Source organism: Dermacentor andersoni, chromosome 10 (genome assembly GCF_023375885.2).
Source record: "Dermacentor andersoni chromosome 10, qqDerAnde1_hic_scaffold, whole genome shotgun sequence".
NCBI lineage: Eukaryota > Metazoa > Arthropoda > Arachnida > Ixodida > Ixodidae > Dermacentor > Dermacentor andersoni.
Window position 1 is genome coordinate 83,991,244 of NC_092823.1, and position 24,808 is coordinate 84,016,051.

At 46.5% G+C, this 24,808-nt stretch overlaps 1 long non-coding RNA gene across 1 annotated transcript in view; it reads left to right on the top strand.

Annotated features, from left to right (window-relative positions):
• LOC140213537 (uncharacterized) overlaps positions 1-3,723 on the top strand; it is a 38,119-nt gene extending 34,396 nt beyond the window's left edge. Inside the window, exon 3 of the long non-coding RNA XR_011890397.1 lies at positions 3,617-3,723. This is a non-coding gene — a long non-coding RNA (uncharacterized lncRNA). The remainder of the gene's footprint in view (positions 1-3,616) is intronic.
• The last annotated feature ends 21,085 nt before the right edge of the window (positions 3,724-24,808 follow it).

Sequence of the window (24,808 nt, forward strand, 5' to 3'; positions counted from 1 at the left end):
TCTGTCCGGTCATCAGTAAAGCCACAAAATATCAAGTTGTCGCGCCTTGACCGACCTTCAAATTCATCAAAGCGACTGTGAATGCAGGCCGCTTCCCTATCCACCACCTCAGTTACTGCTCGCGCAATTTCCACCTCGGCACAGTTTTCAGATGCTGCTAATTTTTATTCAGCTAATGTCAACCTGTCATCCATATCCGTCATTTGCATTTCTAGATCCATCTGAATTTCCTTTGCTGTTTAATGTTCTGAGAGCACCTCGCCATGATTTTTGCCCAGTTTAGCATTAAGGGTATTCATAAAAGAAAGAAGCTCGTTAGAAGTTAGAAGGCCCGGGTTTCATTTTCAACCACCCCCCAAAAGCAAAAGTTTCATGACTTACGCACAGTCACAAACAATGCGAAACATGGTGTTTGGGCATGGAAAGAGCAGCAAGCTAGTATTGCTGAATCGCTCACAGTTTTGAAAAGCAGGGCTCGGACTGACCTGCATGGAAAAGCAAAGCAATCTTTGGGACCTCCACATTGTAGCCGCTCTTTCCTGCCCACTGAAGAAGAACAATGAGAGTCCGGTCTTTAAAGGCAGCTGATCCGATCATTTCAGGGACGATGGCGATGACGAATCCACGGGAAGTGGGGTGACGTTCCAAGGGTTTTCCTTCGATGTGGCCGGGCAACAATGTTCCGTCAGTAGCACTGGACTGCACAGGGGCGAGCGGCAGCAAAAGTCTGATGACACATCAGGCTGCGGTGGTGAGTCGTCGGTGACGCCCACCGATACCATCTGCATAGAAAAGCATCAAAAGATTTGGGACGTCCGCACTGTAGACGCTCTTTCCTGCCGACTGGTGGCAACCATGGCGTCGGGTTGGCTCAGCCTGACTGGGAGCTCGCTTAACACGACGCGGTCATATTTAAGCGAACTCGAGAATGATTCATGACCCGACGCGGTGGCTGAGCGGATGTGGTGTTACCTTGCTAAGCACGAGGTTACGGGATGAAATCTTGGCCGTGGCAGCAGCATGCAAAACGCCCGTGCAAAAACGCCCGTGTCCTGTGCACTGGGGTCCCGATAAAGATCCCCTGGTGGCTAAAGTAATTCCGGAGTTCTCCACTAAGGCGTGCCGCATAATCAAATCGTGGGGTTTGGCTCGTAAAACACCAGCATTCAATTAAATTGACTCCTGTACGACATGAAATTACTCGAAGCACTTCTGTCGTGCTCATGAAACGCGCTGGAAATGTGCAACAGTTACCAACTGGAGCTGGTCCCAGGTTTCTTTTCTTCGAATTAACACCTTCTGATTATCAGTCGGCTTGAACTTTGGAATTCAAAGAGGTACCATATTATGAATCAGTCGCATAGATTCAGTAAAGGCACAAAAAAATAAACTTTCAAAAATAGCAACAATTTGGCCCGAAAGGCGAAGCATCGATTGCGAAAGCAAATCAGTAGACAACTGTACGACGTAAAGATAGTAGTTTCATCGTCAGTATAAACTTGTAAACATTCGCCTGCTAACTAAATTACCAAGCATGATATCACGCGCGCACAAGCCAACGTGAAGACATGTCACTTGATCACAACGAACACTCGCTGTCGAAACGCTGGTGTGAGGAAGCACGGCAGCAGCAGCGAGTGAGAATTCACCTGCGTGCGCGGCCGCTCGTGGCGGCGCCATACGGAGCAGTCCCCGGAGCAGAACACCATCACTCCCCTCCCCTCAGTACCTTGCGCGCGACAGAAGGCACATTGCTTCCTCCTCGCCTTCCACCCTTGCGCATGCGAGATTCAGCCGCCATCATCGGCTCGCTCTCGCACGCTTTCACTCGTACATACTGCATACGGCACTCGCCGACCATGTTATCGCCCTCGGACTTTACACGGAACATTCACGGCGACGTAAAAATGCGCCTGAAGTGTCCGTACAATCGCTATCACTATAAAATAAAGCCATGCATTATTCACCTATTACTTCAATATCACACAGCGAGAGTCGCTTACTGTCTCTAGTAACGCTTTGCTCTCCCTCCAGAAAAGAAAACGCAGGCATCATTGCATCTACGGTATTGACTTCGAAAATGTTGGCTCTGTGTTAGGAGTTGCTGGTGTGTTCCTTGTTTGTTGAAGGGTGTAGCTTTATTCAGCAATTATAGGTAAATGGCTAGTGATATTTTCTTTCATGAATCGCTATTCTTCGTAGTTGCACAATTTCACTTAGGCAAATGGCAACGAAGCGCTACAGGCAGTGCAATATGTGTGCACCAAATTCTACCAATGCGACGGCTTGCGATAGTGACGGTGTGCTATGGGGAATCCGAAACAAAACGGCTGACAACGCCTTGTAAAGATTCCAATGACATCTTCAGGCCACAAGTAATTGTGTGCACTAAAAATGTGCAAACTTCATGTTCAGAATTATGAAAAGCGTGCAGCTACAGTACGAATTAAGAATTTTCAATTGTGCAGTGAGCTTCGTCACAGTTAATCAATGTGGATTCCTTGCGATATTTATGTTGAAGAATCTTAGTCTAACATGATGAACTATTTTGATACACAGAACACTGCGAAAGCACGTATCCATTCACTTGAAAAGTGTGCATGGTGTAAATCATTTTGAGAAGAACAGCAATACGAAGGTGAACCCACTACTACGGACAGCACTATGACACGGAGAGCAAAGACCCAGAACTCGTCTTACTAAATCAATTTATTCACATAATAGCACAGGTCGAAGTGTTTAAAGATGCACGCACCGCGTTTTAAATATGATTATTCTCATATAATTATTTTCTTTTTCTGTACCATATCACCGTGCACACACCGCCTGAAGGAGATAAAGCTACAGCGGTGTCGTGCAAAAAGAAAAGCACTTTGATAAAAATGTAACAGATAAAGCTTGTTGGAACTCATTTGCCTGTATCGCAAAAATACCATTGTCATTTGACCACCGAGAATTATTTTCGTCCTCCGAGGTTCGCGCTTTTCACACGGGCTTTTCCCCCGCTTTTCCGCCTGCTCCTTAATGGGAGAGTTGCTCTCTTTCGGGGCCTTATCGCCGAGACTGTTCTTCACTCCAGCGGCGCGGTGAAATGATCCGGGTAAGGGTCAGAAACGAAACAAGAAATCAAGTGGCCATGTTTGGAAGACGAAGCAAAACAAAAACGTATCCCCAGAGAGCGCCGACAGTGCCCGAAAATAAGCGCTTGCATGCAGCGAGAGAGAAACTGCAGTTTTTCCTTAGTTTCTTTTTCTCAGCTCAAGTTCTTTGGAGGCTGAGCCTTCATCTATTTCCGTAGGCGCCGCAGCAAGAAATATTTCAGTGAAATACGCAATTACCGAACACGAAGCAACAGCACAATCGTGCAATTTGGGGCTGAGTGAAAAAAGAAAGCGTGTTTCACGTTTTCGTATTTTTTTGTCCATTTATGTTTGTAGGTGCAGACAAGGAAAAAAAAAGCAGAACACATTATTGTTGAAGCTTTCAAGAACTACGCAGCAAGCTTTTTTTTGTTATCATATTTTTCTTTATAGTTTCTTCCACGGCTTTGGAATATTATTTCGAGACGGCAATTACTCGTTCGCTTCTTTTTTTTTTTCGTGTATCTTCCTCTTAGATCTAGCCCTGGACTGAGGGTCCCTCTGAAGCCCAAGCAGCAAGACTAGCCGGCATGCGTTCCTTTTTTTTTTTTTCTCTCAATAAAGTTATTTCCTGCTCCTCCTCCTCAGAGTGTCTTGTGAGGTCCCAATTCATGAAGGGCACGCACTTAGAAAGCTGCCGCCGCAATTTCAAAGTGGAGGCGAAGAACAAACTAGGATGACAGAGTCTGAGAGAAAGGCGAGTTGAAATCGATCTGGACACAACCTTTTCTGCGGGCGACCGAGATAGCGCCGGAAGTGGCCATCTTGTGTGTGCGCTACTGAGTAAGAAAATAGTGCGCGCGGGCTGCCGAAAAAAAAATGTAAAGGAAAAAACTCTTAGGAGCGTTTTTTTCTTTATTCTTAGAAACTAAATTCTGGGCAAAACGTAGCTACCTGTAGAGAGGATGTTAAGAAAAGGGCAGTGCTTGAAGTCTGGTGTCCTCTGTATGTGTTTTTTTTTTATGAACGCCATGAAAGAGGAAAAAAGAAAGAAATTACAGGGCTATGAAGGATCGCCCTTCTTAAGTTGAGATTTTAATGAATCGTGTTTGAAAAGAGGCCATCTTTTTTACTTCTTTGAGCATCTCTTCTTTATTGAAACTGGCGCAAGCAGATTGTAGGGCTGAAATTTAGACAAAGAGCCTTAAAGTCAGTTTAGTTAAAACTAGGAAAGCGAAGCTGCAAATTGAAATTGGAGACAAATATAACTGGTACGCGTAATGAAGTGCCGATCTTACTGCTGTGCTTTCAGAAAAAAAAATAATTGCTATGTTCTGAGCATTGAAGTTTGTATCGCGTTCTTGTCTGTGTTTTAATGGTAGGACTTAGATTGGTGACGTTCGCATGCAAAGGCAAGCTGCCGTCTTTACCACATTTTTGCATCTTTTTTTCTTTCATCAAGAGCCATGCTTGAAGATGAGAATTCACCAACTCTTATGTATGTCCGGCCTATTGAAAAGCCAGTTGACCTCTCCTTAGCTTAGGCGCTTGGCCTACGTACTATTCTGATAATGTTATTATGCACCAACTCTTAAGGATGCTAGAATAATTGATTGCTTCCTTTTTATTTTGACGAATCGGCCTCGTTTACCGTAGTAAGAGAGGCCCTGAGAAATGTTTTGTTGTTACGGATAATGTTATATCTTGGCGTGCATAATCGCGATGCTGCATGGACAATAATTTCTGCTGTCTGGCCTGACGTCTCGTTGTCTGTTAGAGTTGCCGTATCTTAAACTGCTAAACTTAGCTTTGTTAGCTTTAGGTTAACGTCATCAATGTGTGCCGTAAGTTCGACGCATTGTAGCCATATCACGGACCCTTCCGCCAGGAGCACGGGAAATTACTTTCATAAAAGGTGAACCTATCGACAGCAATTTTACCCTGCTAAGCAGTTATCAAGCGAAAAGTCAGGTTGCCCTCTCCATGATTCAGTGAACCTGCTGAGGTCAGAGGTGCGCCCATGCGGTGAACCTGCCGCGTGGACCATGCTGTAGACGCGAAACAGCAACAAGACCGTGCCGTTAAAACAAATACTACCACTCTTGCGTTCGCAGCGCCGTCAGCCCAGCCAATGCCCTCGCAAGCATCCAACTCGCCTTGTGGTTGCACACGGTGTTTCGGCGCACAGAGCACGCCGCTTTTCTCAAGCGGTGGCGTTGAACTGACACAACATGGGGCATCGCGGAAGCCAGGCTGGCGGAGGGACCTTGATGGCGGGCGTCCTTGCTCGCATCAAAGCGCACGTGAACGCTGCGTGGGACGTCGTCCAACTCGCACTTCTCCGACTAGGCGGAGTATGGGCACTTTGCGCCGAAGCTTTCCACAGCGAGAGTACCACCAGAGCACACGACCATTCCCATTCACTGCGCGTAATACGCGATGGGGCATACACATGTGTGCCTTCGATGTTGTTTGGCGGGCCGTCTCCTTCCGCGCAGCCCTAACAGCTTGTAGTGGTGAGAGTGAGGGGATAAATGAACTGTACAGGATAAATGAATTCATTGTGAACTGTCCAGGCAGTGAGGTGCCTATAGAGGGCGTAGCCTTTGCGTTAGCAACGCAAGTTGGTTGGGTACGAAGAAAAGCTCGAACGAGAAATTCCCACTCTGAAATGAAGGAAAGGTTTCGTAGCGTGCCTGATTAGTCGTGCGTATTTCGTTACAAATTGGTCGAGGCTGGTCGCGCGAGTACGCTCCAACGAGGGTTTAAAGCTAGTCGGCTGGGTTCAGGATGTGAAGAAGCATTGGAACGTATGTGAATTCTGAGGTAATAAGTAGCGTGTCGATGGGACAGAGGCATTTAAGGGGCCTCGTGATATACGTGCTCATGAAGTCAATTAGAAAAGCGAGGTACTATGCGCAATAGTTGGCTAGGGCTTGTTATGCGCCCATCGCTTGTTTCTTCTCGTTTGTTACAATGCATGTCCACTCTAGGCAAGTACATTGAACATAAGTTTGGTTAAGTTGGATTACGTTTGCCTGTACTCTGGGAACACCGTGTAAGTCTTGGAGCTCGCGGTAATAAGAAACGCTTTTCTTCACTATAGAGGCCGTTTCATGATGTGTCACCGAAATTGCACCTGTTAGGCAAGTCAGTTTTGCTGGGACAGAGAAAGAGTTTGTCGTTCGAAGTTTATGTCATGTTCGGCAGTTTGATGAGGCAGGAAAAGAAGGCTACGAAAACACCTTTAAAGAAAGCCTGTCTTCTGCGACTGTACTTCTGCATGAAACTTTGTGAGGGTATGTAAAATAGCACAAAGAATAACGAAACACAAAAATACCGGGACATGCATATTTAAACATTGTACGTCGCCCACTAGGTCGGCGCGGAAAGCTTGACGACGACGCTATGGCAAGATTCAGACCACGAAGGCATCACGACCACAAGCTTATTGACACGTGAAGTTGTTTATCTTTTACGGGTGAGCGCGTTTCACGTCTAACAAATGTTATCGCGCAGCGCAGGACGCGCCTGCATGTATAGGAAGTTTCTGAAATGTTATCGACGCTTCTGTCCGCTGTCTTTTGTCGCCGAACTTTGTATAATTTGACTGCATTTATGTGCGACGCGAGTGGAGTAGAAATCTGGAGGACACGCGCGCACCAGCGATTACTCTGGAACGTTCGATGGCTCGTGCATAAAAGCTGACGTGCTTTACCCGCTGATCAGTTTTTCCACCATCGCCGACTGTGTTCGCCGCTGTCATTGTTTCTTGAGTGAAGCCTATTTTTGAGGACACAGGTTCGCCCAATAAAACACTAGTTTCGTTACTCACGGCTTCGCGGCTTTCTTCACAGTCACTACCATGTGACTATCTAACTAGCATCTCATAAAATGACACCATTCCAATTTGTTTTTACTCCAATCTCCTAAAGTCAAATTTACGTAACCGCCGACGCAAGCATGTGGCAGTGATTCGCAGTGTTCTTTCAACAGGCCAATGAAACGCTCTCCTTATATGCAGAATGTGACTTTTGTTTGCATTCAAAGCGAGTAGCATTGCCTTACTTAGGTTATTCGTATCTAATTGGCTGACCAGAGGTGAGGAGCACTATGAAGTGGAGAGGGGTTCGGTGGGGCTGCGCATGCGCAGTGAAGGTAGATAACCGAGTGAGGAGGGTAATGCAGGCGTTGGCGATTGGCCAGCTTCGCCTTGCTTAGTTTTTGCTGTCTGGTATAATATCGCGGCGGCGTGCTACGGAAGGGTAAAAATGCGGCTAAAACGGATCATCAGGGCAGAAACATTAGCAGAGCGATGTCATGTACGTGCCAAAGGGGCTCAACGACGTTATCCGCACCGCGAGAAGTCCTTATTATAGGCAAATAAACCATTCTCCCCGTTACCTCCGAGTAGACAGTCGGGTAGGCCATAGACGCATAGTCGGCGAGGCCGTAGGTTGTTCGTCATCCTATATTCGTTTCGGAAAGGAGCAGTCTCCGACTATTCAGAAAAACAATTCAGTTTTGTTCGGCATATTAATGCACCTTTGCTGCGTAGAGGTAACTTTGACGTGGTTTAGTTTTCGCATTTTTGTGAAGTCACGCGACAGACAGGCGAAGTGGGCGCAGGCCCAAAACTCTTGACCAGTAGGGGAGGGCTGATGGTGAAACAGGCGCCAGAATCGGAAATTATTTTTCTTTCTTTCGCTGTAATCACGCATAATCGGTTTGTAGACGTCTCATCAGATGACAGGCAAGCGAGTCTGCGGTGGCTCAAAAACACTCCACCGATCGAGGAAGGCTGATTGCAGAAATGGAACAGAAAAGTTTGGAACAGCTTTACATTAAGCACCCCTAATGGTTCAAGCTGGTAGGCAACTTGGGTCACTGGGTCGGCGTAAGAGGACGGACGGACGGACGGACGGACGGACGGACGGACAGGCAGACTTAAAATGCCAGAAGTAGACAAAGAATGCTAATCCTTATTAAACAATACGGGTCATTCGCGTGTATTCGCACCTGTGGGTATGTGCCGCTCTTTAATGAACCTCTGTGACGCCAACTTAGGCCATTGCTATGTTCCACTGGGTATGCAAGGCTATCACGGTGGTGCCGCTGAATGCCGCAGCGAGTCCAGGCGATGATGATTCACGAAGACGATGATTTATTGGCATCCCCTCTGAGACGGGGCGGTGACAAATAGCCACCAAGACTGTTTGAGTTAGTCAGGTGTACTATAGATGCTTTTCGTTCTATTATTTCTGCATACATCTCTTCAATCTTTTTTCTCTTCGCCAAAACTTCTGTATCTACCTTGTACCGCTACATATGCCTCTAATGGATCCGGTCGTATCAATCTCTTCCCTAGTTTTTTTGCACCAATACTCTAGACGTCTCTTGCTTGTCTCGACTGCTGACCGGTTGATGCTTCCGTCCGCTTTAAATTCAAGCGCTTCTGCAAGGTTTAAATTATCTACGGGTCTCATTGGCTGAATCCCTTGGCATTCCATTAGGAAATGCTGAGTTATCCCCGGATTTTTGCTGCAGCATCGACACCTGCCTCAATTTGTTGCGAAAGGGTGTTCCGGTATGATTTTGTCCTTAGGCAACCAGTTGGAGACTCAAATAGAAATTGCAAATATTTTTTTTTGTATTTGTTTCTTCTTATTTTTGTAAATCTCCATGGTCTTTTCTTTCCATTCTTTGAAACCAATTCGCTATCTCTGTCTCTCTCACTTTCTGTCCCATAACTCTTGGTTGTCTACTAACACTTTCAATTACCCCGTACTTGGTTGTCAACTTTCTGGTCGTTTCCCTCCATGCTTTGTCCACGATTTTCAGGTACAGCTATTGTGCACTTTAGCCACCCATTTATTTTGATCTATGTTACTGAGCCTTCTTTCAAAACCAATTTTGTCCACCGCTTCTCTGACATAAAACAAGGCCCAACCCATGTCACCGTCTGTTGCCTCATTTGTGGTTTTGCGGTGGGCTCCCAAAGCCAACCGGCCTAGCGATTTTTGGTTAACTTTCACCTCTCCGTGCGGCTATTAATTTCATTCAGGATTCCTCCTGAATGACATGAATGAAAACCCCATGCATAATAAATCATCGGTGATTCCAAGGCAGCTTTCCAGAGTTTATTCTCAGCACTGCGCCATGGATGACATGAGCAGCTTGTCGCAGAGATCACACAAGCACAACATCAAGTCGTTGACGAAGGGCACGATGTACTATATCAGAGGTTGTCTAGTCACTGTGACATGCACGCATGTCAGTGATCAAGCGCACGCAACTGCCCGATCGGCCCATCACGATCTAAAAAACTGCGTTGCCATTCCTCTTTCGAGAGCCGACGCAGAAAAAAAAAAGGAAAAAAAAAAACTTTCTGCCCGCTTGCGCGTAACCTAACGTTTGTTCAATGGAATTCATCCGACTTCAAAAGTGCTCTCCACCATACCCTGGTACCAAATTTACAGCTCAGCATTCTGTCCGACCTTCCACGACGTGACTGCATCCTTCTACTCGATCTATGGATTGGAGTAGCACTTTCAAATGCACACTCCTTTCTTATCAAAATGGGCAATAGCCCACTTTGTGACTTCTGCGGGTGCAGCAAAACGATCGCGCACCTTCTTTTCGAGTGCCCTCGTTGCAGCCCGCAAAGGAGGAGCCCTCTCAGCCATCCTAGACCAACTGGACCAGCGCTCGCTAAAAGAAAACAACGTTCTTTGAAATTGGCCAACATGATCATCAGCGCGAGTCGCTATAAAGGCAGTGCTATGTTACTTAAACGACACCGAACGTTGTGACAAATTATGACGGTAGAGTATGTGACACAGAATGCATTAGTGCGACATTGACACAACGTCCGCAGAAACAGTTCTGTATTGTATGTGTGTGGTGCATTTCTTTTGTTGTCTTCCTTGTCATCCATGTCCTCCTTCCCCAGTACAGGGTAACCAACCGGAGATAATCTCTGGTTAATCTCGCTGTCTTTCCTTGACCTTTCTCTCTCTACAGCCCCGACAAGATATCCGATTTTAAGTACAGCTTTGGATTTGCGAGCTTTATTGCTGGCACCATTACTGCTTTCCAGATTCCACGCATGACCTCTTATTTATTGTGGCCCCAGAGTGCTGCATGTTTCATTATTGCCACATTCAGTTTCCCCTTTATTTTCAGATTATCTTGGGGCTTGAGTAAGTCTTCCCTTTGCTTACGTATAAGCCGAAGTATTCTTATTACTTGACTACGGCTGTGACTTGCTGTCGAATTGACACCACGTAACTACTCGTCTATTCATTGAAGACCACAATTCCCGATTTCCCTGTGTTAGACTTAAAGGGCCCTTCAGGAGGTGCGGCCATTTTGAGTGGACAAGCGCTGTGCATGCAATGCCCGCTAACGATCGTGTCTTCTGAGTGTTACGTCACTACGCGCCGCGGAAAGAGCTGAAATTCCAAACCGAAAGCCGTTTTCCCTTCTTCTCGCGGCCGCCGCGCTCCAAGCTGGAGGGAGACACACTTGGCCCTTGCGCCAATAAACACGACATATCATCATCATCATCATCATCATCATCATCATCATCATCATCACCAAGCTGGAGGGGAGACGTATGCGGGCTAGTGCGCCTACGCACATGTGTTTGGGCTGTCACGGCGCTCATAGTGACACGTGACTTAGAGAATTGAAAATTCAAGGCAGCGTCTGTTATTTGTGTAATCTGCTGTTTCTATGGACAAAATAATCAGCGAGAAATAATAAAACAGACCAAGTGAATGTCTGCGTGTTTTTTTTTTTACTTCGCACCGCAGCAAATCTGCTGGTTCTCACGTTCACGCGCAGACAGTGACACTGTCATTTTCTACCGCGTTTCAGCACGCCATCACGCTCTGTGACCCGCTTGTGTCTGCCTCAGCATTCAGGTGCTAGTCAGGTGCTAGTCAGGTGATGTCAGGTGCTAGTCAGGTGTCCTCGTGCATAGCGCGCAAAATCGAGCGCTGCGCGCAACAAGCCCGTCTTTCCAGCCGAGGGCCTTGCTGGACGGGCGTCAGACTTCAACTAACTTTATTTAGAATCTACGAAACGTACGAGAGAGGAGGTGCCTGCACACTGACACGAAGGGCGCTGCTTTAGTTTCTTTCCGGTGGTCTTAACCAAAACAGTTCGCGCACGACGCCGTAAGCGCAAGAGCGCCGCGCCGCAAAATAGCGAGAAAAAAAGAAAATGAGGCGCAGGGCCCCTGACGTATGCGTCCCGCGATCCTCGAGATCGGGCATGGGAGAACGCAGGGAAGGAATTTCGCTTACGGAGGCTAGACGGGGCGAGTGGAGAGAGTGGTGCCTCGCTTGGCAGTGGCGCTCGCCTCCTGAAATCGCGGGTTTCGCCGCGCACTGATGCATTTCTATCTCGGCTATTAATGAACCGATTGAAAAAAATTTAGCGCCAGAACGCTCCCTACAGGACACGTAACAACTTCCAGCGTGTAACCAACATTTTCTATGGGGCCTGGCGAGGGGCTTCTTTAAGGCCTAGATTTGTCGCTGCGTTGCCGCACATATTCGCAAGCGTCTGTAAATCTCTTGCATTGTCCGCTAGTAGCACTATGTCGTCCGCATACATCCGCGCAGAGAGCTTCTGTTGGACCATTTGTCCATTATGCACGTATGATAAATCAAACTCTAATGCGCTGTTTTCACTCGTCTTTTTATGTCCTTGACATAAGCCTGAAGAACAATGGAGACAGAGGACATCCTTGCTTCAGTCTTTGGTGAATTTTCACCACTTCGTAAGATTTGGGCGTTCCCATAAAATTTGTACTCGGTTGGCTGTATACATCTGCCTTAGCACTCCACGAAATTGTCATACGTGCCTTCGTGCTTGAGAATACCCCATAACAATTCGCTGTCTACGTTTTAGAAGAACTTTTTCGCTGGGCGAGTTGGCATGACAAAAAGAGCACGCGCTCTTTTCGTTTACCTTGCTTTCTTCCTGTGTTTGTTCTTTCTTAGCCGCAACCCTTCCTAAAACATAGCTGTGTACGTTGTCGTAGCTTCTCCTTATATCCAATAATGCTGTCCATAAAGGTCTACTGTGAACTACTGACATCACTATGCGCTGAGTTAGTACAAACAGATTATCATCTAAGCGTGTATGTGCCTGGTCTGAACCCATATTGTAGTACCCCCAGTACATCATTTCTTTCCCCCCCACTTCGACAGTTCAAATTCTATGGCTTGCATTGCCATTATATATATCACCAACGTTACTGTAACTAACCTGTACGACCTCGTCTTATCCTTATCCCCTTTGCCTTTGTAGCTAAGGTTCACCTTGCTTTCTCGCCATCCAACCGGAGTTTTCTTCGTTCTAATCACTTGCTCTATGGCATTAGTGAGCAGTGCCTTGCCTTTTGGATCGAGGTTTTTGACTAGCTGTATTGGGATTTCATAGGGTTCTGCGGCCATGTTATCACGGACATTTTCTTCAGCGTTTTCTTTCCAGTAGGAGTTTTCTATACCAAATTTTGATTTCTCAGGCTTACGCTTTCTTTCGTGCCTAACGTGTCCCTAATAACGTCTTCGATGTACCGCAGCGTATCGTCTCCTTCGAAGATGCTATTGTATTCATCTCTTATAGCCGTTTGCGAATTTTTAGTTTGAGCTGCGAGGGCTCTTACATGGTTCCAGAATCTTGTTGGTGCGCCTTTGTCTATTTTCCGAATGTTATGCACCGAATGTTCACTTGTGCATTTAATTTTCTCTTGTACGAGCTCACTCGCCTCCCTTTTCCTTTGGCTGTATTTGTTCCATGTAAGGAGTACCTCTTGTTCGTGTAATCCCAATTTTTTCGCCTCTCGATTATCGCCGGACGGCTGCTTAGGCTCTTCTATAGCTTGCTTTATTTCCTTGTTCCAAGTCTTAGTTGGTTTCCTCTTTCCAATCCAACAATTTTGCTGCCGTGCCTGTCTTATCTCCTGCTACCTAACGTCTACCACTTTCTTATATTCCCAGACTGTTGCAGAAAACACCTCCATTTTCTTCCATAAACCTCTGCGTCCTTTATTATTTGTTTTTTCACTCATCTTTAGAAATTCATATGCTATTGCTTCGTGTTTTGGTTTAGTATCTCTGCATACTTTTAGGGTTAAACGTTTACGGTTGCTACCAAAGCTTTCTAATCCATGGCCATCTATTATCATTTTGTCTAGTCATTCGCAGACCGTTTCTGAGTTTAAGGCGTAGTCGATAGATGACTACCCATTTCCGCACTGCCACGTTATCTGTCCATGACACTTAGTGTCCCTGTTAACTACTAAAAGGTTCTGTTGGTCGCACACATCCGGCACTACAGAACCGTTGCCATCGATGTATCCATCTAGATCCTCCATGTGCGAATTCATATCTCCCACTCATACCACCTTCTTCCTGATTTCTTGAACTCATTAATGTCGCTTCTCATGCAATGCATCAATTCTCTATCTCTATCTCTGTTATTACTACCTGTCCACAGGTAAGCTGATCCAAGCTACACCTTTTTGCCTTCGAATATGTGCCGCTAATCCATGAATGCTCCTTACATGCCTCTTTTGCCCTAAGCCACTTCATACCTCACCTAATTAGTATGCCTTCGCATCTGCCTTTCCTTGACCCAGTCATTCTGTTGCACCCTCCCCGTACAATTTTGTCAATAACAGGCGGCTGCTCGAAATCTCGTAGATGCGTTTCTGTCAAGGCGTACACGCTAATCGCTTCGTCATTCAGCTGCCTTCGCATTTTTAGTAATTTTTCCTGCTCGCAACCACCGTGCTTGTTTATGTAACAAATTTTACCGCCTCTATACTTTTTTCTTTGTGCGTCTGTTCTCAACTCCTTTTGGTCGAATTCTGCTCTTTTCTGGTGCGTCGCTGCTTTCGATACTTAATCTTTTTTTTCCCGATTGCCTGGGACTCGCCTAGATATGCTAATGCGCGTGCCGCGAATTCGCGTTTAACCGGCGTTGCTACACTGTCGGTCAAATGTACACCGCCGCGCACACAAGTGCATTTTAGAAGAAATGCGAAGGTAATGCGGCGCCTTAGTGGCGCTTGCGTTCAGCCGCGCAGGAATAGAATGCGAAAACACTCGCGTAGCGTGCTTCTAGTGAGTGGTATCCCTTGACCTGGCTGCCCAACAATGTTGTTGACCTGAACAGTATTTGAAAAAGAAAAAAAGGCTAATTACAATACTAGTATGTGCTTGTAAGTTTACATTTCTCTGTGTACCTGGTCAGCACTGAAGTTCGCAAAAATGTCACCCGTGAGCGGCAGTATGTAGATATTCTGGTGACAAAACTCGCAGGCTTCGTCGGTCCGTTCATTGCGCACGTGTTGTTCGTATTCTCGCCACTGCGAAAATGTTTTGGTTTGTTTCAGCAAGCGCTTATTTTTTATCACCGAAAACGTTCAACTAAAAACACACATTGACCCTGTCAAAGCAAATACCAGTCACCAGCCTTGAAGCATACATTTACCTTACACCGGCAGGTCAATAATTCTTTCGCCTACTGTATTTCCTTTAGGCTTTGGGGAAACGTTATCGTATTTCATTTTGTATGTATTTCGGCGATATGAAGAATGAATAAAGCGGCAAAGATTATAAGCCATGTATTTCATTTCCTGGCTGTTAAATGATCTAAGAAGATCAACTGATAATCGGGTGGGTTGGCAATTCACGATAAAATGGGCACACTGCTGAAACCGGGGACGCAAAACAAAAAAAAAAAAAAAAATCTGGAAAGACACAAAAAGAAATATTTCCGCCGATGCGTATTGGCGATGCAAAAACAACAATTAAACATTTTTGTAAGTGTCATGGCTGTCTTTACTATTCTAGTTTCGCTAAAGAAGATGACGAGGTCAAAATAAATGATGAACTTTCAATTATGACGTCAATCAAAGCTCACGCTTGCCTTCTGTAAGTTGACCTGCGTAATATAAACATAAACTTTTCACTTCAGCCACTAAGTACTAGACGTGATTTTGCGATAATATAATTATTTCACAAGTGCGTTCATACAGTTAGGAAATCTTCTTTACGGCTGCAAGTCGCACCTTGCGCATCTCGCAGACTATATAGTCGTCTCAGCTTCACGCGCATATACGGGCACACTCATGCATTCAATTGGTCGTCGCTTCCTCATGCCATTCGATTGTGGAACGCTCTTCCTGACTTGTTCGTCTCCGAATCTAATCTAGATAAATTCCGCCAGCTCGTCGGTTCACATTCCACCACCTAACTTCAATAAAATGCATGATGCATTTTCTTGTTTTCCAGTTATGTGCTCTCTTGTTTATGAGCTCAATAATTCGCTTATTATTCTTGGATTTTTAGTATTGTTGAGTATTTGTACTGGAGTGGCTACATTTTTTTTACAATGTTAATCAAAATAACTGTATCGTTTGTCTTTCTTCTATGATGTACATTACCGACCCTGTTATTTTTGTACAATGCTTTAATGCTTGTATAAAATGTGTATCCATTTTTCCACTGTTAATTAATAATGTATGTCTATTATGCGTTGTTATATGCCCTATATACTCTTTTATTCCTTCTGTAACCCCCCCCCCCCCCCTTACCCAATGCCTCATACGAGGTTTGTAAGGACATTTTAAATAAACAAAAATATGTGAGAAACTGACTTCACTCATATGGCATGGCAATCGGAAGCCATTACCTCGCAGCCATCAAAAATGCTGTAGTTCCGGAATAAGTCACTAGGTGATCCGAGGACGCTGAGATTCCCCACAAACCTTTATAAAAAATTTGACTTATTGATTACATACACGTCGCTTCAGCATTCCCAAGAGTTTATTGCCAAGCGTAATTTCGGTTGTTATGAACGTCGGCGCCTGAAAAGAAGAGATTCTCAACGCGGCTTCTCCAGTCATCAATCTTGGCAAGGGGTGCACTTTTCTTTTGAAGCCGCGAGCCCAGCCCACATAAAGTGACTCGAATGACGACGTGATGGCGATAATAAAAAAAAAAGATATGCAGGCTCGGAAATCAGAAAGCCTGGGCCTGCGGATTGGCTTCTTACTTGATAATGATGCGAACGCGACGAAAGGAGACACAAGAAGCAAAGCAACGAGGACCGCGGTTCAGTGTTTTCATCGAAGTGACAACAAAGGCGGGTTCGCACACGTGGCTGATGAAAAAGGTATCATCTAAGCAACTATTTCCGGAAACCAGAAGATAAGAGCTTGACCCGGTTTATCGGATCTTGTTTTCCTTCTAACCTAGTCGTTTGACTTCATGCTCTTGGTAAAGTTTTTAATCTTGATTTGGTTGTAACTGCTTTTCAAATTATGTGCCTCGAGTCATTGAGGTGGCTTGTGCATTTAGAGGTGAAAGAACGGAAATATTATTAACTTAATCTGAATCACAATCTCAAAACTGACTGATAAACAAAAAAGACGCGCCTAAGCGGTCTCTGAAGACCAATTACGCTCTGCCTTCTTTGTTACCATTTTTTGTTCGTGGGTGTGGGAAATTATTTATTTAGTATTTATTTAATTTCGTTACCCTCAATCGCCCAGGCTTTGAAGAGGGGAGTGGGTGACCATACATAAACAAAGAAAAAAATATGGAACTGAACGTGCAGCATTGTACGGTATTAGCGACAAATTGTACATGTTAAATCATACAACAGAATGAAACAACAAAAACAAAAAGTACAGAAAGTGAACAGAAATAAACATAGAATGTTATGCACTATTTGCGGCAAAATATAAACGTAAAAGAAATATTGTAAAGGCATAAAAAAGAAGAAAAAGCTTGAGAAAAGCAAAAGGAACTTCAGCCATTCATAGAGAAAGAGAAAGGGGTGGGGAGGAGGGATACATGAGATGAATAAGCAGGGTTATCACATTGGAGGTGCGCAGATAAAGAATAGCGAAAAAGAGATTGATCAGAAATGGAACCAATATAGTCGTTAGATATGGGCAGTATGAAGGAAAAATAAAATGTATTTTTGTTGCAAAAAATGCCTTTAAACTTTGTGTTTATGGTCAATCTGTGATGAGCGATAAGTGGGTGGTGCGATAAGCAGAGAACGTAGTGACGAATGATGGAATACATTATAAAAGAGGCAAAGGCGGACATACTTACGACACAGTGAAAGAAATGGCAATATTAGGGCTTGTTCTATTGCTGTTATACTTGATGCACAATGGTAATCAGAAACAATGAAACGTAGGCCGTTATTTTGGATTAAGTCTACAGACCTAATTAAATTTTCCTGTTGAGGGTTCCAGATTGAAGCGGTGTATTGTAACTTCGAGCGTACAAGTTTTGTATAGAAGCATTTCGAGGGGAGGTGAGGCTTTATTGATGTTACCTCGTAAGTATGCCAGTGTGCAGTTAGCAATATTACTCATCATATTGATTTGTTTACTTTATGATCAATTGTAGGCAATGGTAACGCGCAAGTACCGGTATCATGAGACATGGTCAAGCTTGATGCAACCAAGTCTGCACGTTGAGGAGCTATCGCAATGCCAAAAAAGAATCCTTAGTTTGCACTTGTTAGGATTTGAATTTATGAGACAATTATCAAACAAACTTCATCTTCGTCTGTCTGCAAGACATTTTTATCGTCATCGTCACGTATTTCTAGGTAACGTACACGGTCGTCAGCATACAGATGCACAGAAAAAACGCAGTCAAGCAAATCTTTAATGCATATTAAAAAAATCGCCGTCAAAACACTCCGCGCAGATGGCTAACCAGCGAAGCTGAAACGTGCGGCCCCAGTGTTTATCCCTAAGTTAATCCCGACGGTTCCTTAAACGATCGCTTGGTAGGCTGCCGGATCCTCGGTACGGAGTTTCTTCTTGCACTCGGCCGCACGAGCCTGTTCAGGTGCCCGGGCTGCAGCATCGGCACGGCCTAGACAAGCTCGATCCCGGTTGCATTTTACATTTGCTAGTAGTTACAGCGGGGCGTGGCGTTTCTCGCGGTGCTCGACGTTTCTGCGCAGGCGCGAGTAAGAGGAGGTGCGAGAGAGAAATTCTGCGGGCCTTTGCTCAATGAGAATGTGACTCTGCCTAGGCACTACGGTGGAGAGTTTCCTTGCGCGTGTAGCGTGCGTTTGTGCCTAGGCGTGCCGACATGGCGGAGGGGGGTCGAGTTTGCGCTCGGACGCTGGCTACCGGCGCGTTGAAACAGGTGAACCAGCGCGCCCTGACACCCCATTTGGGGATCGCTGTGCCTAAAAGTACGACGGAGAGACTTTCTCGCGTGTGCGGCGCTGGTGCTGAGTCAGTCATGCCGGATTATAACTTTGTCGCGCCTTACGGTACTCCACCTTCAAAAAGAAAAAAAACTATGATTTCCCCGGGGGAGCAATAGAAGCCGTAATAGAGGCCTAGCCTGCTCTCCTGGACTTTTCAGGAGCATTTTTGAGTGGTCCCGTTTGGGTGAAATAAACGCACAGCACCTTAGCAACCACAGTTGAACGCAGTTGCGTGATGTCACGCCGTGAGGATTACTGGCTTTGCGTCTCGTCCACGTTAGGTTAGGTTAGGTTTACGTTAGCCTAAGTTACGTTAGGTTAGCGTAAAAAGCGTTAGGGTGCCGCGGCGTCACAGCTGTTATGCCGTGCGGATTATTGTCTTTGCGTCTCGGCCACGTTATGTTACGTTAGGTTAGGTTAGGTTGAGTTACCTTAACGTTGCGTTACGCTAGGTTAGCGTAAAAGACAGCGTGGCGCGCCGTATTTTCACAACGGTTACGTCGTGAGCATTGTTGTATTTCTGTGTCGGCCTCGTTAGGCTGGGTTAAGGTTAGGCTAGGTTAACGTTAGGTTAGGTTAGCGTGAAACGCGTTAGGGAGCGCGGCGTATTCTTATACAGGTTGCGGGGCCGTTGAGTGTCGCCGGCGCCCTTAAAGCCACTCGCGTTCAACTGCGGTTGCTAAGGCTCTGTGCCTTTTACATTTGCGATATATGCGCGATCGGCCTCTTCCACGGTCCCTACCGCTCCCACAGAAGCATCTGCGATGTTATCACCTGTTTCACCGGGCCGGCAGCCAGCGTACGAGCGTGTACAAACTCGAGCCCACTTCGCAATGCCGGCACGCCTAGGGACAAACGCATACAACACGCGCTAAGAAACTCCTCCGTAGTGCCTAGGCACAGTTATACATTCAAGGAGCAAAAGCCCCCACATTTTCCCTCTCGCACGCGCTCTTACTTGCGCATGCGCGCCAACGTCCGGCGCCTCCGCAAGTGACACGCCCCTCTGTATCAACTAGTAATTGTAAATACACTTCCCGGTTATGCTCGCAGCTTTGCTGATCGAAAGCTGCCTGCGCCTCAGAAGTACTAGATATTGAAAAGTTGTTAACGTTATTAAAACGACCTTCAGATGAAAAGGGTCTTCCGCACGCGCTACATTTGTCTGTGCAGTATAAAGACATTCAAGCTGTCTACCGACGAGTCGAGTGAGCGTTGGCCATCCCGCTGACGGAAATTGTGAGTCGTTAAATCTCGGTGACTACTGTTCATTGGCGTGATGAATAAAAAACTCATAATTCATCTTTGCTGACGATGTTTCAATCCATGCTGCACGACCGAAGTCCAGTTAAATAACGCTGTGTTTCCTATTGTTCTCGGTTAGACAGTGCGAGCTGCCTGGGGCTTCGCGAGGTGCGGAAATCAGTTGAAGGGGCACTGCGCAGGCGCAAAAGGAACTGCAAGCGCTGTTTTCTTCGCGTTGTCTGCTACGGTGCCAGGCACATTTTAGATTAGGAAATGAATGCTTGTGTTGCCAAGAACAAACTGTTCGTCTGCTCCTCTTCACCAGATATTTACCTGCGATGTGCGATGTTCGCGGTTGTTCACTGAAAAACTAAGCAGACGAGCATGTTTTGGTGACAACGAGCGAATGTACATTCGATGCAAGCCGCCCTGTTCATTGTGTACGAATGCTCTTACGTCGGCGCCTAGCGAGCCACTCGCTGCGGTGTGTCCGCAAAACTTGATTCCCCTGTGCAACACAAGTTCTAGAGTAGGAAATTCTCGTGGACAGTTGACCGGCAGCTGCGAATTTTTGGAAGCTAGGCTTCTTGCACTTCCGGAAAGTAAAAAGACCGCGAGTAAATAAAAGGTTGAAGAACCTAATACTTCAGTGCCTCATTAAGTGAATGGCAAATTCATAGACTCAGATAATTCAGCTATAGGAAACTGGTAGCAAGTATTTTCAGACGGCTGTTGAGGTAGAAACAGTACGGAAACTTTTACTTCAGTACACTAGTAGCTAAAATTAGAACTGGGCTAGTAGGAGGTTTTGTGGCATACCTTTAGCATACCTTGCACAAGACAATGAGAGTTAACCCGAGTGAATTTAAAGCACTGTTTCGCGGAAACAGCGCTGAAATTCATTCCAGCGATTGTGTTGTGTTCAAGCACATACCTTCTTGCCTCCACTTTCTTTTTCAGTCCAGGCAACTCCACCTCACCTAACTCGCTGTCTCTTTTGACGTGACGCCCCTCGTGCGCGTTTTTCCGTGTGCGGTTTTCTTCTTTTCAACCGGCCTTGCTTATTATTTTCTTGCAGATGTTATCACAAATACTTGCTGCGACAAGTTGACTTTGCGGGACTGTCCCATGCAAAGGAAAAGAACGCGCCTTTTACTATCCATAATATATAAGAAGCTTTGATGTCTACTTACGCACCTACAATATGTTGAAGTTTGTATATTGTAGATACAACATATACATAGCTCTGAAAAACTTGTTCTCTTCATTGTATCTCTTGCGGCGGAAACGTTACTAATAAACCTGCGTATTGAAGCACATTTCTCTGCCTTTCAGTGTCATGCGGAAACGCGTCAGTGCACTACGGCGTGGTGACTCTCGTATGGCAGCGGAACGGGATGAAGGTTTAAGATGCGCTGCTGGCGCTTACTTAATACGTGGACAACCGTTAACACGCAAGAAATTGTCAACACAAGGAAAAAAAGAACGCCGCTGAAAATGACAACAGTTAGAGCGAAACAGATTCCAACAGAAAATGCTTGTTTTCTATTGGACTCGTACTTGTTTCCTCCTGCGTACCCCCTTTCGCCCCCCCCAAAAAAAAAATAAAAAAAATGGGGCGCGCTAGTCGAGCGCATAGCAGACGGCGAGCGGGGTGGCGTCTCCTCCTCGAGCATCAACAAAACCGTTGTAATGCCAGCTTTATCATTTTTCTCAGGAGCATAGCCTATCAGGTACCAGGGGAGAAAGTGGAGTTCGGGACGCCATTGCAGTTTACTCGGGTGGTATACCAGCTGAGATGGCCGCGGGTTAAGTATACTTCCCGCGCAGCTCAGACGCACGTTAAGCTGTCAAACACGCGCGCCGAATCGCCTGACAACGACGAGGCAGCCTATGCATGTCGTTACAGTAATGACAGAACCCATCGCGGCGGCACGCTCCCATCACACGTAGAAGATGGCTGGCAAATTTTTCGCCTGAAGAACTGTAATCGTGCATCCGGTTCGGCCGCTGGAACGTAGCAATTGGTCTATATTTCACGTCTGCAGCATGGGACCATTTGGTTGCAATGTGCGCTTTTTCCGTCTGCAACAACAGAATACCAGTGCGAGTTTTTTTCCCATTTGGGTTTGCACGTGTCATAACGCCAGAAGGGAGCTAAATACAAGCATGCAGACCCGTTCTATTGTGACACTGCAACAGAGACTTATAAAATGTGTTGTTCATAATCCATCGAGTTACGAGACTTTTCATCCTAGTCACGTCCGTGGCGTGAACTATGGCGCTAGTGGTTTCACGTGTTCAGAACACGTGGCTAACCTAACTTTCTACTCCTGCAAGATAGCTACTGCTCGCCTCATGTGCAACAAAGGCTCCATAGGCATAGGCCTCATAGGCAACAAAGGCTTTCACATAGGAAGGCTCCAAACAGACACGCAAAATTAATTTTTATAGGGTGCTCTTAGCAGTGCTTTCAGATCAACCAAAGCCTGCAATCTGAACTGCGCCATAGAATATCCGGCATAGGAAATAACCGTGCCCAGCTGCCAATCAGCATCGGCGTGACAGCAGCGGTCGCCTCGTGCATCGTGAATTGTTTAACTGATCAGAGAAGGAGAATCCGCTTTGCTGCAACTATGGTGACAAACATTTAACGACAAATCGAAAGTGTTCTGTACTGCCAAAGACTATCAGGCGCATCAGGAATGCCACACGCCAACAGATTCTAGCCCAACAGCAACAAGACCGCGGCGAACTACGGCAAGGTAATGAGAGCGCAGAGCGAGCTAGACCCGGAAAGCGAGGTACGCACACATGTGTCGTCTTGGGCTTTTAGCGCTCTGTGGACGAACTTCCTTCACTATAGCAACGCATACACAGTCTCAGTTACAGGGGTTTACATTTAAAGCGAATGCCCTCGAGGGACGTGCAATACGTGATGCCCCGGCAAGCAATGGTGGCGGCGGCACCCTTAAGGGAAGCTGAAGAGTTTTCCAGAAAAAAAATTGTGAAGAGCTGTACGTAATGGTTTTCAACACTCCGAATTCAAATATCGCATTGAAATTGGGCGAAGGAAAGCGCAAAGATATTTTATTTCGACGAAAAGTGCAGCAGCAGACTCGGGGCAGCTCGCGCGCCTCGTTGCCGCCTGTGATTGGTCGGGCGCCTCGTGACGTTAACAGTGGTGTTCGCTCGGACCGACCGCTGCCGCCACACATGAAGCACACTGGAAGGTGGTTTGGCGCTGTGGTTTGGTGAAACGGTAATGTCAAATTTCGAGAGCTTGCGTTTCTATAAGGAGTTCGGCGTTGCTCTCCACATGTACGTAGCCGGCCTCTCCAAGAAGCAAAGGATGCTGGTAGCAAGCAGTGCTTTCGACGCAAACGAAAGCGAAGTCTTAGCATCTCCTCGTGTTAGAAATGTTCTTTGGTGAGTATGTTTTTTTGCAAAGCTGCATTCAGCGATCCAGTGGTTTCGTTTCCGGGCAAACAACCGTACTGTTATGTTCGTGCATGCCTCCTCGTGGAACGTAAGCAGGGATGCGATCGTCGGCATTTGTGCGCTGCCCCAAAGCTGTCGGCAATCTACACAGACGGTTTATATGCGGGCAAAGTTTTCCGTCTCTTGTACAACTTGTAGTGACCTTCATCAGCGCGTCATCCGCACGGTACTCGTAACCGGAGCCGTAAAGGCGGCAAATTCCGTCGGCTACGTGAGACTGCCGGTTTCTCTCTGTACGCGAGTTGGAGCGCAGCGTCCTGGCGTGCGCCGGCTTTCAAACACATGCAAACTTTACACTTGCACTGCGTTATGGTAGCTGCTATTTCACAACACACGTGCGAATAGAAAATTAACGGCGGTTTGCGACGAAACCTGCGTCAAGGGCGGGACATAAACATGTACCTTCCGTTCAGCGTGCTAACACGAAGGAGCTAGCAGTAAGTCAAAATCCAGATTTGGACGAGTTCGTGTATTCATAAGGTCTTCCAAGACCAGTTAGTATCCATCCACCCGCACCTGTCCCGCCTTTGTGCGTTCGTTGTCCCGGTCTTCTCGCGCTGCGTTAGAAAGCCTGCTAGCAGCAAGTCGTACTCTCACTCATTATTGATAAACTGTGGTAGTAATCGTCGTCACGGAAGTGGTTAAAGCACAGCAGTGTTGTTCTTGAGCGCTTGAAATTCTTTCGGTTCACAGCAGCGTCCCACTTAGCTCCAAGCTTCTTGTCTTGCGGGATGCAATGGAACATAGTAGCGGCCGCTGGTGTTCGTGCAACTGCAGGCTGCACAGTACGCCGGCATGATCGGCCCACCACTTCAATTGATGCTGCGCACGTCAACTATACCACTCTGCATACACACAAACAAAGGAATGCATGGTCGAGCGAAGCAGATTATGACGGCACGCACGCAGAAACAAGCGCGGTCCCGCACGGTCGTGGAGACTTCGAAGGAACGGAACACCAGTGCTGACGTCACTACGCCGCGCTCGCATCGTCTGCGCCAGCAGCAGCGCGCGGCGCTCGACGGGTGGCGGAGCGACAGCGCAATTTCAGCCGACGATTACGTCACTCATAAGTGAAAAAATCCCCCCCCCCCCCCAATTTTACCTGCATGGTTTATAAGGTTCCCGCATCCGTATATGAGCGTCTTATTGAATTCGACAGATTTTTCAGCTTCCTTTTAACGCACTAACAGGAGCACTGTAAACTCACCCACCATTGACGCTTCCGAAGCGTACGCATGTGTACCGCATATATGACAAAGTCCTTCGCGTCAGCGCGACAACGCGCGAAAGCGCCTCTCAGGACGGATACCTCACGCACCATGCGTGTTGAGGAGGCTCAGCTGAAGCAAATAGTCGAACAGGTCCCGGTGGTCGAGATCAAGTCGATCCTTCATCTAATGAGCGTGCCAACTGCTCCCATTAAACAATAGTCTGGATGAGTCTCAGTACAATCGTCACATCCATCATCCCGTACTGCCACATAAACAGCAATTCATGCAGTCAACGAGCGTGGGTCAACCTACGACCCACGCTCAAAGCCGAGTGTTACCCACTGGGCTAAACCAATAGCAGGCTTGTGCACTCTGCTTCATGACACCATGCTACTTGGACAGAATTTTCCATTGCCATGCCCGGCGTGGCGAAAGCGGTGACGTCACAGCCATGGCCAAGCGTCTCAATGCACTTAGTTGCCCACTAGGAGT